General features: G+C 37.1%; 1 long non-coding RNA gene across 1 annotated transcript; it reads right to left on the minus strand.

Annotated features, from left to right (window-relative positions):
* Positions 1-991: 991 nt before the first annotated feature.
* LOC139711612 (uncharacterized) lies at positions 992-9,659 on the minus strand. Its single transcript, XR_011709528.1, has 4 exons — positions 9,458-9,659; positions 7,041-7,172; positions 1,935-2,054; positions 992-1,325 (listed from the first exon to the last, which is right to left on the minus strand). It is a non-coding gene; the product is annotated as an uncharacterized lncRNA (long non-coding RNA).
* Between the last annotated feature and the right edge of the window lie 1,431 nt (positions 9,660-11,090).

The following is an 11,090-nucleotide window of genomic DNA, read 5'->3' on the forward strand; positions in this document are numbered from 1 at the left end:
TTTTTTTTTTTAAAGGGGATGGCTAGTAACTAATCATTGGGAATCAGTGGGAATGCTGGAGGATGGTTGTTCCAATCCTTGTGGGATTCATTTAAGGGTATAATAGCTATTGTTGTGTGAAAATTATTTGCTTCAGAATGGTCTCATATTCAAGTAATTTGCAGTTTAATGTTTCCAGGTTAGCATGCCTGGTCAGTGACAGGGCATTAATCTGCACATTACTTGAATATGAGACCCTTCTGAAGCAAATATTTTTCACACAACAGTAGATATATTATGTATTCTTAAATAAATCCCACAAGGATTGGAACAATCATCCCTCAAGATTCCCACTGATTGGTTACTAGCCATCTCCTTTTAAAAGGGGGGGGTAGCGTATTTTTGAGAAGTTAAAAAAAAATTATTACGACTTGTTTGATCATCAGTCATCACATTCTTTTTTTTTTGCCAAAAAAATGATGATATGGTTTTTATGAATGAATACAAGACAACATGCAATTGCGTTGTAAACTGCTATCGATGCAAGCTTATAATTTGAGACAAAAGGTGAAATAGAGCAAGTCATGATATGATAATGCTATCAGAGCAGAGTTCAAAAAAAAAATTGAGGAGAGACGTTAATTCCCCTTCCCTAAAAAAACAACAAAAAATAGCATACGTTATAAACGTTACACACCTTTCAAACCATCCCTGTGACGCGACAAGCCATTGGAATAATATTGAAAATGACAGTAGTAGAAGTAAAAACACTGCTGATGACAGTGATAATAGCGACGTGATAATTGTACAAATCGATCGTTCGGCGAATGCGTTGCTCTCCAAGAAACTATTTCCTAATACAGTCATGCTTCCAACATTTATCAGAGATAAAGTGCAGGATATAATCTGTTCAGGCACCTATAAACAAAGCTGGTGAAAGGATAAATCGCTTTCGAAAGCTTGTGGATCAGGGAAATCCACTAGCTCTTTACGTATTTACTTATATCGCCCGTGTCATGCTACACTCAATCCCTTCAAAACGACAACAAAAAATGGAGATATATAACGTCTTTAATCGACCTTGCAATCATTTGCCTCTAAATACAACCTGATATTATAGTACACTGAAAACAAACCTCTCACAGATACGTCCGTGTAGTTTCCTATGAGGATACCCCTATAATCGATCACATTGCAGTAGTATCGGCCAGCGTCATCTTCATTAACTCTGTTGATGACCAGAGAATAGTTGGCATCCAACGTCACCGAATCCGTTCGGTAGCTTTCGCCATCGATCACATTCTCGTGCCAAAGGACAAGAGTCGAAGAATAACTGAAAGTATTTCCTAGAGGTATTATCAGGCCAAAGGATGGAGGTATGAGGGAAAAAATACAGAGAACAATCAGTCATAATTGTGCAGTATTGTCTGACTTGCAGAAAATTCTATTACGTTGTCTCGGTACACAAAAGGATGTGCAACGGTCTTCATGTAATGTGTTCCTATAAATAGAAGAAGGAATGAAATGGATGGTATACCAGTAACATAATCACAGAAGTTAATGCAAGTGTTTAGGCTTATTCTTGTCAGGGACGAATAAAACCAACATTCCCAACAAAACAATCAAGCGATGAATGTTCAGGAGACTTTCAGTTAGTGTCACGTTAAGCTGGAGGTCTGTGTGATGTGTATTTTCCACAATAGCTATCGTATCCTACATAAACATTTTTTTCTCTCTCTGTATCCCTATAAGAAAAGGATTTGCCTAAGATCAAGCGTGCAAAGCGTGGCATCAAAGTAATGACCAACACTTTTCCTGTTCCCCCTCGCCTCTCATAGAGATGACCTTATTAAACTAGACATAATTTGCGCAACGTCAGTGAAGCTGGGGGCTGTGTTTGATCTCCTCAGTCGTCTTCAACGTAAAAAATCGTATAACAATGAGTTAGCCATCACCTTTACGCCAGGTTACCGACTGAGGTGTTCCATTGAATTCGCAATTAAGTTTCCCTTGAAGACCTCTCTGCAGAACTGGGTGGTCATCAACAATAACGATGTCATCAGGAATTTGGCAATCTGACAAGCAAAGACGTCCACACACACACAAAAAAAAAAACATAAAGAGGACCTATACTGGAAAGTCCTATACTATTGCTGATTGTCAGAAGAATTGTCAAGATTTCCGTCAATCTGATATGCACTATTTTCTGTCGTGACATCCTACTCACGTTTTGGTTTGTTGAACGAATTGTGTGTGACATTTTAGCAGAATGGTTCCTGGTTTGAATTTTCACAAAGGTTGGCCTACTATATATGTGACCGTGCACCTCAAAACGAACATAAAGTTGCACACACTGATTTTGCATGAGGACTGAAAATAAGTGAAATAGGTCAACATAGCCGAACTTGACTTTTTCATATTTTCTGAAAGAGCGGGTCTTCTTTTACATTATGCTAAAATTTGGTATCATAAAACGGCAGGAAAGTGTGTTTTTTTAGCAGTTTATCTCGAAAATTTTTGGTAGAATAGTATGATTAGGTGTGTATTTAGGATCCCTTTTTCATTTCTGAAAAACCTTGTCCACACTCTTCACTTTCAGCTCTAATAACTTTTGAAAGGATAGTGCTACTGCTTTGAAAGATGGCATTAATTATGGACAGAATGTGTTAATGAGGCATGCTTAATTTCAGTTTAATCTGATAATCCCTTCATTGTTGTTACTCTGGTGGTTTACTTCCTGTTTTTTGTCCCATTCATCGCACAGCCAGCACGGTTTGGTAAAGATTAAGCGCTTGAATAGACACTGTACTTCAGAGCCTCTTTTCTCAGTTCACACTTTTCCTGAGTTTGTGCTTTCTTTCCAATATTTAGATAGGTTAGGAGAGTCCATTTGATTTGAGTTACACATCATTTTAAAGCTTAGAGTCTGCTCTTTCAGAATATGGTCTTAACTAAAAATTCATGTCTGGCGACTCTTTGTTTGTTTTGAGGTGCAGGGTCACATATACATGTATTTACTTCAATTCAATTCAATTCAATTCAAACTTTATTTTCAAACTTTATTTTCACTTTTTCTTTCCAACAGAATGTACAAGAAACAATATTATGAGTTTGACATGGGAGTAACAATATATACATAACCAGACAGGATTAGCAACATGTTCATGTCTACATGATCAGTACAAAAAAGATACATACATTCATTCTATATACATATAAAAAAAGTGGAGGCACCCACTCAAAAGACCAGGCTTGTATCATGAGGGTACCTCTGGGAAAGGGGAAATAAAGGGGGGGGGGGGTGAAAAGCTTACAACTACAAAGAGTGCGGGAAACTGGGAAAGTCGAGAATAGAGAGAAAAAAAAATATGTGAAAAGAGGATGCAAAAAAGAGGGGAAAGAGGGAGAGAGAGAGAGAGAGGAAGAGAAAGAAAGAAAATCCTCAATAATTTTGATGCAATCACCAAGGGCGAAAGCCCACAGAGACAATCAGCCAAGCGTCTTCGAAAGTGATAAATTGTCGAGGTGCTTTCCAGTGGAAGAGTTTGTAACTGTGGGGACAATAGCACGTGTGGAATACTAGCACGCAGTAAAAAATATAATCAATTAATGCCTCAATATAACGCAGCCTATAGTGAAAGAAGAGAAGAGAAGACAATGACGTGCTTACAAAATTAAATTCATTCGATTACATTATAAAACTTCAAAATAAACATTTTCAATCTCTTTTTAAAAGAATTCAATGAAGGTGCATTTTTTATATTCATGGGAAGGGAGTTCCAGAATTTAGGACCTACATAAACAAAAGTCTACTGAGCTAGCAAGGTTCTTAACAGAGGTAAATGAAATTCATTTGACTATCTAGTTGGATATTATGGTATGTCCTATTACGCATAAACATAGAGTTAAAAATTAACGGGAGACAATCATTAGTATAAGTGTACATAAATTGCCCCATTTGTAATAAAAACAAATCTTTAATTTTCAAAAATACTTCGTGACTAATGAGAGTTATTGTGAATAATAGTTGTGCATTTTGTCTGGCATGCCAACTTTGCCATTTGCAATGCTTTCATTGAGGCTTACGGTTTTATTCAATTCATTCATACATTTTCTTCATTGTATTATCAAGAAACATCCATATCCATAGGCAGGCACCCTTCGCGTATGAAGATTCGTAATTTGAAATGCATTTGCAACGTTAACCCGTTCCTTCTGTAATTCTCTGATACTGGTTGTAACATTGAGTTTAAGAGGGGGAAAGGGCAATTAACATGATTTTGCACTATTGCAGTAATAATTTCCTACCTATATTTAAAGTGAAAACCCTGTTTTGGGTCATGTAATGTTAAACCTCTCGGGGATTATAGTATTCATTACTCGTACATTCAATGTACGCGTAAAGTTACTTTTTTATTATCTTGTCACTATTGAGTTTCTATACATTCTCAAAAGCTCCGTCTTTTAATAACAGACCTTCTCAGGGTGGGCGAAGATTACATTCCACATATTCCAAAAAACACGGGTTCAGTTCAGTTCAGTTCAGTTTTTTATGTCTGCATTTCAAAATCAATACAAATCAATCGAGCAATACCTGTTAAAACGGGACACTCTGTCTTTCATGGAATCTGTGGAAGGTATATCTTCCCCTTCCCACGGTCAACTACAATTGTACATGTGCCAGTGAACAATGGAAATATCAATCGGGTGCGAGGTATGAATAGAGCGTGCGCTGATGAGTTCAGAGAATCTTTTGTTCTAAAAAAATAAAATAAAAACAGGTACCTGAATGAGGTGACTGAGGTCAGCGAACCCAGATATCTTACTGATCTCAGCCTTGATCGCCATGTACATGTTCGTACGAGTTTACAGCAGAACAAGTGAAAAACAAAATCGGGAAAAAGGTACACAATACTGTGAAATACGATTTTTTTTTTTTTTTTTTTTTTAACAGAAGGAGAACACAATGCTGATAAAATAAACTCTGATCTTTTTATCAATCCCACTTTTCTGGGCATTTTAGCACAAAGAAACATGAATTAAGGCCACTATTAAAAGCAGGGCTTGTGCCGAAAGGGTGGGTTGGGTGGTGGCGCGTCGCGTCAATGGGAACACCACCCTTCGTCCAAAGCCCCCCCCCCCCCCCCCCCCGGTTTTGCCGAAAGGGTGCGTTGGGAGCGTTGGGTCGCGTCGCGTTGACTGGAACCCCACCCTTCGTCCAAAGCCCCCCGGTTTTGCCGAAAGGGTGCGTTGGTACTTTTTCTCATGTACCATTAAAAGACGAGTTTTGAATCTATATTTAACCTTCAAACAACCATTTCAAAGAGGCTATCGTCCGGAGCTAATATTTAGTTCGTCCAATGTTCATTTGGTCCAATATCCATTTGGTCTAATATCCGTTTCTGTTTTACATTACAGGGCATGGATCATGTGGATAATCAGTGGCTTATCTATATATAGTCCAGCTGCTGGGGGTGCTGGCCTGGCACCATGGGGGAGGGGCGAGGGACCCTAAACTTTACCCTAATCTTATTTCATGTGTATGAACATCTGTTTTCTCCCTCAATGCAGGATCAGAGGGTAGTCCGTAGTCGTAGAAAAAGGCCCCCCTCCCTCAAAAAGATAAATAAATAAAAAATAGCCCAGTTGGTCATAATAGACGAAACGATGATTGGACCAAAATTTCAGGATGGTACCTGATTAGACCAGGAGGCTGAATGGGTGTAGACTAAGTGATGATAGACAGAGGCTAGGCCAACTGGGCAATGGACCAAAATTAATGATGTGTACACCAAATTTATATTGGACAAATTTGGTTTTATTTTAGACCATTTGATGATTAGACGAAATGGAATTAGACCAACTCATGATAGACCAAACCGGTATTTGATGACATAAATTGGTGTTAGACCAAAAATAGACCAAATGGCTATTATTAGACGAATTGAATGTAGACCAAATAGTAATTAAAGGGGAAGGCTAGTAACTGATCAGTGGGAATCAGTGGAAATGCTGGGAGATGATTGTTCCAATCCTTATGGGATTCATTCAAGAGTTCATTGTATATCTATTGTTGTGTGAAAATGATTTGCTTCAGAACGGTCTCATATTCAAGTAATGTGCAGATTAATGCTCCGTCACTGACCAGGGACGCATTAAAGTGCACATTACTTGAATATGAGACCATCCTGAAGCAAATCCTTGTCACACAACAATAGATATACAATGAACTCTTGAATGAATCACATACGGATTGGAACAATCATCTCCCAGCATTTCCACTGATTCCCACTGATCAGTTACTAGCCTTCCCCTTTAAACCAAATAACAATTAGACCAAACAGTAATTGGACGAAATGATGACTAGACCAACTGGTTATTACACCAACTGATATTAAACAGTCTATTAGACCAAATGGCTGTAGATCAAGTGGTAATAGAGTGTAAACCGATCCGGACGATAGCCTCTTTGAAATGGTTGTTTGAAGGTTAAATATAAATTCAAAACTCGTCTTTTAATATTACATGAGAAAAAGTATTAACGCACCCTTTCGGCAAAACCGGGGGGCTTTGGACGAAAGGTGGGGTTCCAGTCAACGCGACGCGACCCAACGCAACGCACCCTTTCGGCAAAACCGGGGGGCTTTGAACGAAGGGTGGTGTTCCCATTAACGCGACGCGTCACCACCCAACCCACCCTTTCGGCACAAGCCCTAAAGCAGGCACTCTTGTCTTCATTTAGGGAACCTGGTATACCAGGTTCCCGTATATCAGTAGCTCCCACGAGAACCTGGTATACCTGGTTTCCGTAAGGAACGGGTTAAGATTATGTAAAACAGTATTTAGTGTTTCCAAGTAAAGAAGGCAGAAACAAGATAAGTCACAGAAAATGAAGATAGAGGAAGAATAAGACAATTAATCTCCTGGCATTACAAGATTTTTTTTTTCCCTCTTGCCTTTTGAAGGACCCACCTGACCAGAAAAAAACAGAGGCGAGACTGCCGCGACTGACCAGTCAACGCGACTCGTGAGACTCGAAAAAAAAAAGATATATGACTTACCTACTTCCAGGACTTCTGTAGAGATTGCCAACAGAAAAATTGTGACGATACCACGACTCCTACAGAAATTCATCGTTCTTAACTTCTTTCCCGCCAAAACACCTGCCTTGGAAGAACGATCTAAACGTATGACTGTATAAAAATGATCAATGCAATGTTATGTTCATCGATGAAATGCTACACTGATGTTTTAATTTGGTGTAGGAGAAGAGTGGAAGAGCAAACGGTTGGAAGCGGATGCGTTTTTTGTTTGTTTGTTTGTTTGTTTTTGTTTTTTGTAAAACTTGTTGTCATGACGTGACATCAGATTCTTCAATCAAGATATTTTCTTTGAAACGCTTGCCGCTCTCCAAGAAGAGTCTGAATGAGTACTCAAGTTTTTCTGCCAGGCATATGACGCAAAGATTTACAATAATTTTAAGAAATCGTTTACACTCTGCTGTTTAAAATAAATATGAAAGAAATGTAACATGTAAAAAAAAGTTACCAGATGAATCATTCTCCAAATCATAAGACATTCTTTTTGCTAAAACTGGTCTACAACTGGGGTCTAAATTACTTTGTAGGAGCGAAATTAAAGGCTTCAACTATTCCCATAATATCTCTTGTTCTGCTCCTGGCATTTAGACATCCCTGTCTTAGTCTTTGCATCCGCCACACTGCAACTGTAACTTAAACTGTTGCTTAAACACACTTGTACACGCAGCAAAAAAAAAAAAAAAAAAGTAAACACCTTTTCGAGATCATATCTTTTATAGCAGATTTTGATGAATATCAATGTATTATATACCATATTAAAGGTAATTTATTTGGCTATCAAGTTAGTAGGTTGATGCAAAAGGAAATTTTATGCATGAGTGAACAAACTCACTTTTTCCCGCCAAGACACAAAAGTGAAAATTGCAAAATTTGACAAGTTGTCTTTCATTTGGCAATACCCTTCAAGATAATTATGACAACAAAAAACAGAATTTATTCATTTTTCTCTTTTTAGTACGCAATTCAAAGATTCATAAGATGGATTTAAGAACCAAATATCATTTAGAATTCTCCTAATTTGAAAAAAAAATGAAATTTCTTCCAGTTTTATTAGTATATTACTCTTATTTCATTTCAATTTTGGCTTGACCCAAAATTCTTCATTTTTCTCCCTTATTTTTTTCTTTATTGATATTTTGGGCTTCAAAGATATAATAGAGATCAAAGGTTCATTTTTGTAACGCAATTCATGTGTCTAATTGTGTTAAATTTGTCTTTTGTTCTTATTGTTATAATATTATGGAGGACCACTTGCGCATGAATGACAACTACTTCAATTTTGCAATTTTTACTTTTGTGCCTTGGAAGAGAAAAACAAATGTGTTCACTCATGCGTAACGCTTCTTGTTTCATTGACCTACTAGGTTGATAGCCAATTAGATATCCTTTAATATGGTGTATAATACATTAACTTTTAGTCAAATATTCTATGAGAAATATAAACTTGAAAAATGTTGTACTTTCTTTTTTTCTTTTTTTGCTGAGTGTATTTGGATTTTACACCAAAGAATATTCCCCTCCCAATCTGACTCTCAGCAGATTTTAATGAAAATGAAAACGAACAAAATATTATTGTTGCAACTCTCAAAGATTTGAGGATTTTTTTTTTTCATAATGAGAATTTAAGCTTTATCTACATACTAGATGTACCTTGAATGATAATAGATTTTTGGGGGGGAGGGTGAAGACAGAATTTAGGTTTGAAACGTTTTCATACGTAATCTATGGGCGTCAAGATACTATTAAAATGTGGCTACATATTTTTGATAAACTGCATTATTACTCATCGATACTCGTAAAATAAATACATGTATAGGATTATACTATGCTTGTTATGTACACATTAAAATGACAGAAGTCATCATTTTTCGGGGATAAGTGACCTATATAGTTAACAACTACGTGTTTGTTGATAGGATGGGGTCGTGAAGGAGGGAATGATGGGGAAGGTTTTTTGAACCAATTCTTCACATGAGAGCTGTATAATAGCAAACAAATCTATAGCAAAATACTATCGAGTCCTGCAGTCAATCCTTCCCCTCGACACAAACTTTAATCGATTTATCTGCTATCCTAAATAGAATATACAGAAATAAACGATGAAATGATAAAATGTACATGCGGGTAGGAGTGTTTATGAACATAAACCTTATAGTAATCTTCTGTCAGTAATCCCTTATTTGTTCAGCACATCTCTTTTACCCAACGTCAATCCCCAACCAGCAAAGAAAAAGTGAAAGATAAAAACATTCGGAAATCTCTAAAAAGGCCTACAACTCAAACCAGTAAACGTGAAGGGAACTAGATAATTGATTGATTGTTTCAGCAACAAAAAAAAAGATGGCAAAAAGAAAAAAAATAGGAGGGGAATGTCTCACCTGTTGCCAGAATTCTAGCAGTTGTGCAGACAACGCGATTAGCCGATATGCGTCTTTGATGAGGGGAAAATGTCAAATTAGATGGCCGTATATATCAGTCGATGTCACTGAGAGCAATGGAACATATTGATGATATCCATATATGTCATGTGTTTCTACTCTCACGTAAAGCTAAAAGAAATAAAATGTGTCGTTGATGGTACTATTGATACACGATTACTAATTCAAGTCCAAAGATCCCGCCTCTATAGCTAATACCCTAAAGAGTATAAAATCCAAAGGCTATATTTGATTTCTTTGATTATCCTGATGTGTGGGTCGAATTGCTAACATATTGACTTCAAGGACTATTGTATTAATGTAAACCTCTGTTCAGACAATCATTCAAACAAAGTCATCACGCTCTTTAGACCGACAAGTCTGCATCCACGTCAAGGTATACACGAAATATTAACTTAATGTACAGGCCATCAGATTGATTCCCGTATGGAACGGGTTAAAGAATGGCCCACATAAAACCTCGTCACCTATCGGTATTTACTGTGTAAACATCATACGCTACTAAGCAATAGACCAAGGTCCATCGGGGAAATGTACTTGGCGTGGCAGATGGCGATATAAGATCATCAATACAATATTTGTCCATTCATTTGCTATTGTGAGACTAGCGAAGGAAATTGAGTTGAAAATGTACTGCTGGCGGTAGATAATGCTTATCCATTGTGTACATTACATTACATTGAAAAACAAATATGATAAAAATATGATGAAATAACACCCTTTATGCTGTCAACTACCGACTGATGGCTGTATACTTATTTAACCATTCTTATTGTGTGAAAACGAATTCTTAGTATTTTGCTGTTACACGCGCACCCACCCCTGTCATATGTCCCAACAAAGACTACTACTTAAGTTATACGCTATACCAGTGTATGTGTTACTCAGTTGTTCTTTTCGTTTCTTCATTTCTGTTGAATGTGGCCCGAGTTTTTTTTTTTCAGAAGTACCATGACTGATTCGACATGTGACTTTCCATGATCATGTTACATTTCAAGATGTCCCTGTATTTTTTTTTTGTGTGTGTGTGTGTGTCATAGCGTATAAATGACGTCATCTTGTCGCCTTTTTGTCATATAATTGATCATATTTTCTCACCCAAAAGTCATTTCGATATCAAATTTGGCGAGCGTTAACTTTAGTCATACTTAATGATATTGCATATTAAAGCCATTATTATCAGTCAGCAACCACGAGGCGCACGTATGTTTTGGGAGGGAGTGTGTGCGTTGTGGTGGCATTCATTAGATATTAAACTGATTTTAACCACATTCATATTCAAAGATATAAATACTTGTGCTCATGGATATTCAACACACACAAACACACACACACACACACACACTTATATATATATATATATATATATATATATATATATATATATATTTCATATTTTCCCCAGTGGTAAATATTACACCCTCATAAGATTATGTAAAGTGGGTTATGATGCTTGGATATTTGAATATTGCCGGGGCGAGGCAACCATTATGGTCTGCGGCACTTTCATGTAACTCAGATAGGGCATCACAGAATCTAGCCCTCTGCCAGGCCCTAATTCACTAATTTTCAT

The sequence above is a fragment of the Diadema antillarum genome, unplaced genomic scaffold (assembly GCF_040938485.1).
Source record: "Diadema antillarum isolate AM-2024a unplaced genomic scaffold, OU_Dant_1.0 seq00001673_RagTag, whole genome shotgun sequence".
In the NCBI taxonomy this organism is placed as follows: Eukaryota; Metazoa; Echinodermata; class Echinoidea; order Diadematoida; family Diadematidae; genus Diadema; species Diadema antillarum.